Source organism: Vombatus ursinus, unplaced genomic scaffold (assembly GCF_900497805.2).
Source record: "Vombatus ursinus unplaced genomic scaffold, bare-nosed wombat genome assembly UNPS02009770.1, whole genome shotgun sequence".
NCBI lineage: Eukaryota > Metazoa > Chordata > Mammalia > Diprotodontia > Vombatidae > Vombatus > Vombatus ursinus.
In genome coordinates, this window is record NW_020949548.1 from 14,204,411 (window position 1) to 14,212,348 (window position 7,938).

The following is a 7,938-nucleotide window of genomic DNA, read 5'->3' on the forward strand; positions in this document are numbered from 1 at the left end:
CAAAAATGCAAAAAGGGGAATTCCTAACCAATGAAGAAGAGATAGAAGCAATTATCAGGAACTGTTTCTTCCTATATTTCCTATAAATTGGTGATTTAAATGATATGGAAGAATATTTACAAAAATATAAAGTGCCCAAATTAACAGAACAGGAAGTAGAATGTTTAAAAATAGATCTCCATTAAATTCTTTATCCTTCTGGGGCTAAGGGGGAGTTAGAAATATTGTATGTTCCTAATATTTTTGTATAAAATCTATAATCCAGCTGCCCTTTTTCATTGTGATTCCGAAGAGCCCCACTCCTTTCCAATCTCTCACCTTCCTATTTCTAAGGAAGCCTTTTTTCCTCATGTTCTATGATTTCCATTAATATTCTACTTTTTCTCGCCATTCACAAACAAGTCACCCCACAGACTCATTCATTACACTGGTAGCAAACTTTACTCCTTTGAATTCCTACAATTCTTCCAGTCCTCCCCCATGCTCTCCTTGCTTCCCACATGCATCAGGCTTGTCACACATAGAATGAAGTCAATTCCTTCTTCGATTGGATGTTTATTGAACACACACATATTAGTCCACACAGAGAGTGCCTGTGCTACATCCAGGCAGCACAGAGGGTGGGGTGGGGAGAGGGAAAGAAGAGGGAACAAGTCAGCTCAGTATTTGCGATTTCAGACCAGCTGGCCTGAAATGATTGGGGTCTTTGCCACTCCTGCCCCATTCATTTGCGAAATGGTCCTCCCTAGAATCTTCCCCTCCCCTGCCACTGCGGCCACCCTGGAAGAATTCTCGGCCATTATTAGAAAACAGCAGAAAAGAGACGAGTCAACAGCTCTGATTCCAAAATCCTATCTTGAACAACTTTCTTGGGACTCTTCTCCCTTGCCTTTCTGGCAGTTGGGGTATGGACAACTGTGACAAGTATTTCTATACAAAGAATCTGTGTGGCATCAAAGAGACAGGCCTGGACTTGGAGTTATGAGGACCTGGTTTCAGCTCCTGAGGCTGATATTTGCTACTTATCAAGTCATTTAAGCCCTGGGGGCCTCAGTGAGCTCATCTGTAAAATGGACATAAAAAGATTTCCTTACATTCTTCCAATAGAAATTATGAGTACTAAGTTCTTTATAAATCTTAGAGCCCATAGAAACGTGAGTGGTTATTAGTGAGTGGAGAGAAGTCTGTGGGCTGGTACTCTCAGAGTTGGGGCTTAAAGATTCACGTCCTGACTTTGCCTCTGATGTGGGTGTCAGAATTGCTCATTCCAGCTCTGTTGATGACAATATTCCAGTCCCTGTGGCTGTCTGTGTCAATCAGGCAGTTTCAGGGGTTGTACTAAAGGATACATAGAGAAGGAGAAGGAAATATAATTCCTAGAATGAGTTTTTCCATGGTTTCATCTCTGCACGTTCAAAGAGAGCTGAATGGGCTTCACTGCCAAGGTTTACCTGACCACTTTGGCTGCCCAGACCCTACCAGGTCCCCTCTGGGCAGCATCGTAATTTCCATTACTATAAAAGTATTTGTCTTAATTTTTATAATTGGCTTCATGCACATCTAACATACTGCTCTCAACATATTGCTAGCACCTAGAAAAAGGCCATCTTGAGTCAAAAGGAGAGGTGGACCCATTGACGTAAATCCAGATGGCATTCCTCTACTGATTTAAAGATCGATCTTCCTGGGCAGAGTGGCTGCCTCTCCCCAGTTCCCTGGTACCCGTGGAAATAGCATGTGACTACATTACTAAAACACACTTGCCATTTCTGACACTGAATTTGAAAATACAACCGAAAGTCTGTCATTTCTGCCCCCTTTTAAATATTGATCAGTATCCCTCTGAGGCTTTGGTCTCTCCCCTTATCACAACTTGTCTGGCTCTTATGTGTAACTATGTACACTCTTTCCATTTAGGGTTGTTCCTCCACACACCTACATCGGCATTGCTCAGGTACAAGGTTCTGTATCTTGTTGTATCTGCTCTCAATTCCCCTCCTCCCTTCCAGACCTTTGTCTTTTTCAGAGAAGAAGCCTGTGTTTCTGTAGAACAGTAGCCCATCACCCTTTGACCCAGCAATAGCACTTCTAGGGCTATATCCCAAAGAGATCATACAAATGGGAAAAGGACCCACATGTACAAAAATATTTAAAGCAGTTCTTTTTGTGGTGGCAAAGAATTAGAAATTGAGAGGATGCCCATCAATTGGGGAATGACTGAACAAGCTGTGGTATATGAATGTAATGGAATACTATTGTGCTATAAGAAATGATGAACAGGCTGACTTCAGAAAAACCTGGAAAGACTTGTATGGTCTGATGCTGGGTGAAGTGAGCAGAACCAAGAGAACATTGTACACAGTAACAGCCACGTTGTGTGATGACTAATATTGATAAACTTAACCCTTCTCAGCAATACAAGCATCTAAGACATCTCCAAAGGTCTCGTGATGAAAAATGCTATCCACATCCAAAGAAAGAACTATGGAGTTTGAATGCAGATCAAAGCATACTATTTGCCATTTTTTTTCTTCTGTTGTGTTTTGTTTCCTCTTTCTGGTGGTTCCTCCTGTTGGTTCTAATTCTTCCTTACAACATCACTAATGTGAAAATATGTTTAATAGCAATATATATGTATAACCTATATCAGATTTCACGCCATCTTGGGGAGGAAGGTGGGGAGGGAAGGGGGGAAAAATTTAAAACTCAAAAGCTTGTGGAAGTGATGGTTGATAAATCAAAATAAATTAATTAGAAATATTTTAGAAAAAAAGAACAGTAGCCTACCCTGGTGGTCCCCTTCCTCGAGCTGGGCAGCAGAGTACCACACCATGTGATAGAGCTCTTATGCTGATGCCACCAACAACTCCTGGAGCGCCAAAGTTCTGGCTTGGATTGTCCAGTCTAGGCCTCATCAGTGAGGAACTTCTGGTGGGAAACTCTCCCCTGCTCCTAGGCTTGGCCGTACTTCTAAACGATGACCTTGTTTCCTAATGCTGGCTCTTCCTTTCTCCCACTTAAAGGCTCCAAGGTGCTCCCCATGCTCTTTGGTTCCTCTTGTCACTTTCAAGTCCATGTTCTGACAACTGCCTTTACCATCTCATTCCAATCTTGTCACTTTGATGTCCATCTAGATCACTCTACCTTCTTTCTCATGACTTCAGCACTTAACTCACAGGTTTGTTACCCTGAGACTTGAATTTCCGTGGTTATGACATCTCTTACACCTTACCCTCATAGTTAGAAAATTAACCATCAGTTTCAAATAGATAAGTTTGACCAGATTAGCTAACTCTGTACACTCCTATATAATTTTATTTTCTAAAACTAATAAACCAATATTGTGTTTTAATAAAAAAAAGGCTTTTGTTTTTGTTTTTTCCAATGCTAAGTAGATTTGGGGGGGGGGTACATTTTCACTTCTCTGGCTTATTGCCTTAATGCAGGTCACTGGTAAACTTCATTATTTGAGACAGACTAGATTCCTGTTGCAAATATCTATTTCACAGGTCTGATTCACTGGGCTAAGGGAATTAATAGGTTTGCTTCAGGCCAGTGGGAGCAAACAGAAAGAAAATAATCATTTATAGATGTTTCTGACTAGTATAATTTCTATTACTTTTCCACACAATATTCAACTGACGTTGTTTTATGAGTATAAGCACTGTTTGGTCTTAATGATCGTTTTTGGATAGGTTATTCGTTCTATTTGACAGTTAGTCAATATGTTGTATCAACATTCTTATAGTCAATAATATCACCCTATCATTTCCATTTTCTGTCTGATGATGATATGTCAAAGGATGATGTCCCCAGACTTAGTCTTATATTCCCCATGTTTTCTTTTATTGGTGCCCATTACTGAAAACTGCTGGCCTTTCTTTGGCTTTGTCCTTTTCCTGAAATGGGATCTTAGGATTTACTGTTAACTCCAGCCTGGACCAAAATACAGTGCCCTCAGCTGGAAGAGTGCCACAGTAAACCTTGAGTTTCATGTCTTACAGGAAGAAATGAAATATTTGCCTGTTTGTCTTTTGCAAGCAGGGCCCAAGGACAACCAGGATCCTCAGACAGAACTATTTAGAAGTGAGTGAGTAACCCTAGCAAATTCAGTTGACGTTTTTTTTCAACTGAAAACTCTGCTTGTTCACTTTGAACTTCTTTAAGCATGAAAAAAAGAAATAAAATAGAATTCCAACCCCATGAGTTAAGTTAAAAATGTTAAGTAAGAGACAGTGATGTTTTATTCTGATATAAGATGTACACTAGGATAGGTAACAAGAGAATTATTGGAATGAGTTGTTTGGTCAAGCTGGAAGGGATTTAAGGGACACACAGGCCAATTAGGGATCTTGCAACATTCTAAAACAACATAAACCCCTGTTCCACTGTGGTGTTTCCATAACATTATCCCATCAATTCAGAAAGAAGTCTTTCTTTTGAGAAAAACAAAAGGGAGAAAATCAAAGAAAAGATGCAACCATGGTTTGGGATGGATATGAAAAGAAGAAATGATAACTGACAGCAGAGAGAAAACAGAGATATTTAAATACTTTTTTGTTGTGTTTTCTGCTGAGAACTACGATCTTTGGACTGGCAGGGACACAAGATACAGGGAACATCTAAGAGAGTACTTAGTACTCAGGAACATCTAAGAGAGTACCTGGGGGTTCTTGATGCATTTAAATCACACGGCCTTATTGAACTACATCCTGGAATGCTGATAGCACGGAGAGCTGGGATGGTTTTCAAATTAGATAGATAGTAGAGCATTGGAGCAGGGTAAATACTGAGCATATGTTCATCAAAAGGGAGAGAGTGGGTTCTGTAGACCATATGGGTCTTCAATTCCTGACAAAATTTCAGAATGTATCATTAAAAGGATGATTAGGGATCACTGAGCAGAAGAAGCAGTAGGCAGAAACATCCACTCAATGTTGTTCTTAAAACAATATTGCTGAGGGGGCAGCTAGGTGACACAATGGATAGAGTACAGGCCCTGAAGTCAGGAGGACCTGAGTTCAAATCCGGCCTCAGACCAAACACTTGACACTTACTAGCTGTGTGACCCTGGGCAAGTCACTTAACCCCAATTGCCTAAAACAAAACAAAACAAAACAATATTGCTGTTACCATATTCCACGTTCTCTTGGTTTTGCTCATTTCACTCTTCATTATTTCATGCAAGTCTTTCCATGTTTTTTTAAGATCATTGAGCTCATCATTTCTTATAGCATAGTAATATTCTGTCATTATCATATACCACAACGTGTTCAACCATATATATTCTGTAAAGGAAATAGAATTCTAAGGGAAAATGTCCCCAAAGATGGATAAAAGGAAAGGAGGAATAAATGAGGGAAGACATCCTCAGTCAATTCCTTTTGCACTTGATGGGAACGAGTCCAGCCCTTTTGTTGGTGGCCTGTCTGCCTGCAGAGGACATCCAGCCTCATGTAACAATCTGTGCTCTCTGTAAGGCCAAAGCTGGCATTGCTGTGGTTTCCAAGTTCCTTTCCCCAGGAAGCTATCTTATTCATCCCTGAAAGCTTGTGGAAGGGTCTATACTTATATTTTAAGCCACAGTTGTAGGTCTGATACGGACTAGGGTCGGGGACCTTTGAGGTCCTGGCTCTGATATTCTGGGTGTTTTTATTCTATTCCTCAAGACTGTGGAAGGTCCTGTGGAATAACATAGGAGGGTAAGACACATCTCCCACCCTCACAGAATTGACAGTCTCACTGGGAGAAGAAGTGAGTCATTGTCAAACAATGAATGGTTGTCACGAATGTTGACTGCTGACCTGTCTTCCCTGGCAATGGCAGGTTCTGCTCTGTTGTGAGTGGGATTTACGCTGCTCTCTGACTGAGTCCTTAGATGAGGCCTCATCATCTCTCATAGGTATCATATGTACTCTTTGTGTTGGCTTTTCTGCAGTCCAAGAGCTGAACCTGAACCTTGAAAGATGGAAGGAGAGAGACGTACTATATGAAACATGCCATTGACCCACCATATTGAAGCCTGGGCCCCACACAGCCCTACAAAACATGAGAGAGACGAAGCTAGGCCACCACAGATGAGCTTCTTGGATCTCTCTGTACCATCTCTTTCTCCTCTCCCATGCACTGTGTGGGAGTGAGACACACAGAATTGGTTAAGCGGGCCAGTGCATACCAGCACTGACGTGGTTTAAATGCAAAAAGGCTGAAACAGATGTTTCTTTCTTCAACTACTTATGGAGACAGTCCTTGACGCTCCTCTCTGACACACAAACTCAGCTTCACCTCAAGGAAAGTTAGGAAGACTAGGAATGGGGAGGACTTCTGCAGTGTGGAGTAATCAGAGAAGGCCTCATGGAGGAAGTGGCAGGAGTGGGAGGGAGCTTTCCATACAGGAGGAGTGGCATGAGCCAAGGCTCAGTCATGAATGAAAACTAGAAAACAAATAAAATTTAATTCACTGAGCTTTGCCTAAATCTTGTAACTTTCTCTGGGTTTGACCATGGACCAATCACTCTAGACTTCAGTTTCTTCTTCTATAAAATGGAAATAAAATGTACCTCCTGAGGTTGTTGTGAAGCTCAAATAAGAGGACATATGTGAAGCGCTTTTTAAAAAAAAAATAAAAGTGACAGTTTTTTTTTTTAATGAAATTACTCACCTAGCCCCCTATAGTTTGGAAATAATGGGTTATAGAGACTGCAAGGCATCCATGACATTCAGTATGCGTGATTGTCTGGCTTGATGTGTTAAGTTGACCGGTTGCTGTGTTTTTCTTTTCATGGCACTGAATGTGGATGAAATTGTGCAAATAGGAAAACCTGCCAAGATACCCAATTGAACATTTCACAATCTGGGAAAATGATAGATTTTTGTTTCTTGGCACTTATCTCTTTTATTTGCCAGGAAAAATTTTCAAGGGGAAATTCCCCATCTCATCCTGAACACAATTGGCTAGCAGACTCAATCCCTATCTGTTCCATTGGTGAAAGGTTTGTATAAATATCAGCCTCCCCTCCAGTGCTCAGCAGGCCTCAGAGCTAGTCTCCCCATCGACCTGAGAAAGGAGAAGGAATCTCAGGTGAGCTTATGTTTCTTTGAGGCTTTGCTCTTTCTCCTCCAGAGAGTTTCTGTCACACATAGGTGATGACATTCTGGTGGGCAGGATCTTTGTCTTCTGTTTCCTTTGCATGACTTTAGGTCACAGGGGAGGAACTCGTGGCCTTGAGGCCATATGTGGCCCTCTAGGTCCTCAAATGTGGCCCTTTGACTGAATCCAAACTTCACAGAACAAATCCCCTGAATAAAAGGATTTGTACTTGGACTCAGTCAAAAGGCCACACCCGAGGACCTAGAGGGCCACATGTGGCCTCGAGGCCACAGTTCCCCACCCCTGCAGTTTAGGACTAAACAAAACCTGTTAATGTACCTGTAGAAAGTGAGCTCCCCGAGAGGGGACTGCTTCCTTTTAATCTCCAAGGAATAGTGAAGTACCTGGCACCTGACAAGCACACTGTCAAAGGTTTTTTGAATTGAACTGATTAATACAGCACCTCCTGAGAGCTCAGTCACTGCTTGTTGATTACCTGACCTTTGCAGGAGAATGGCAAAATTGGGAGCAAAGCCCCCAAAAGCTGAGTGGTGCCCTCTCTGCACTAAGGGAACCCTTCAGGGTTTTCCATAGAGCTGATGGAACCTGGTTAGTAATTCTCAGTCCAAACAACTTTGGAGATTTCAAACCATCCTTCACAAAAGGAATGACTTTGGGGCAGGTAGGTGGCACGGTGGATAGAGCACTGGCCCTGAAATCAGGAGGACCTGAGTTCATATCCGACCTCAGACCAAACACTTGACGCTTACTAGCTGTGTGACCCTGGGCAAGCCATTCAACCCCACCTGCCTAAAAAAAAAAAAAAAAAAAAAAAAAAAGGGAAGGGC

General features: G+C 41.7%; 1 protein-coding gene and 1 pseudogene across 1 annotated transcript in view; one reads left to right on the forward strand and one right to left on the reverse strand.

Annotated features, from left to right (window-relative positions):
* Positions 1–654: 654 nt before the first annotated feature.
* Positions 655–1,567, reverse strand: LOC114036158 (annotated as a pseudogene).
* Positions 1,568–6,998: 5,431 nt separating this feature from the next.
* The window catches only part of LOC114036188 (serum amyloid A protein), a 4,650-nt gene continuing 3,710 nt past the window's right edge, over positions 6,999–7,938 (forward strand). The window contains exon 1 of the mRNA XM_027852619.1: positions 6,999–7,081. The gene's annotated coding sequence lies outside the window, so the exon portion shown is untranslated. The remainder of the gene's footprint in view (positions 7,082–7,938) is intronic.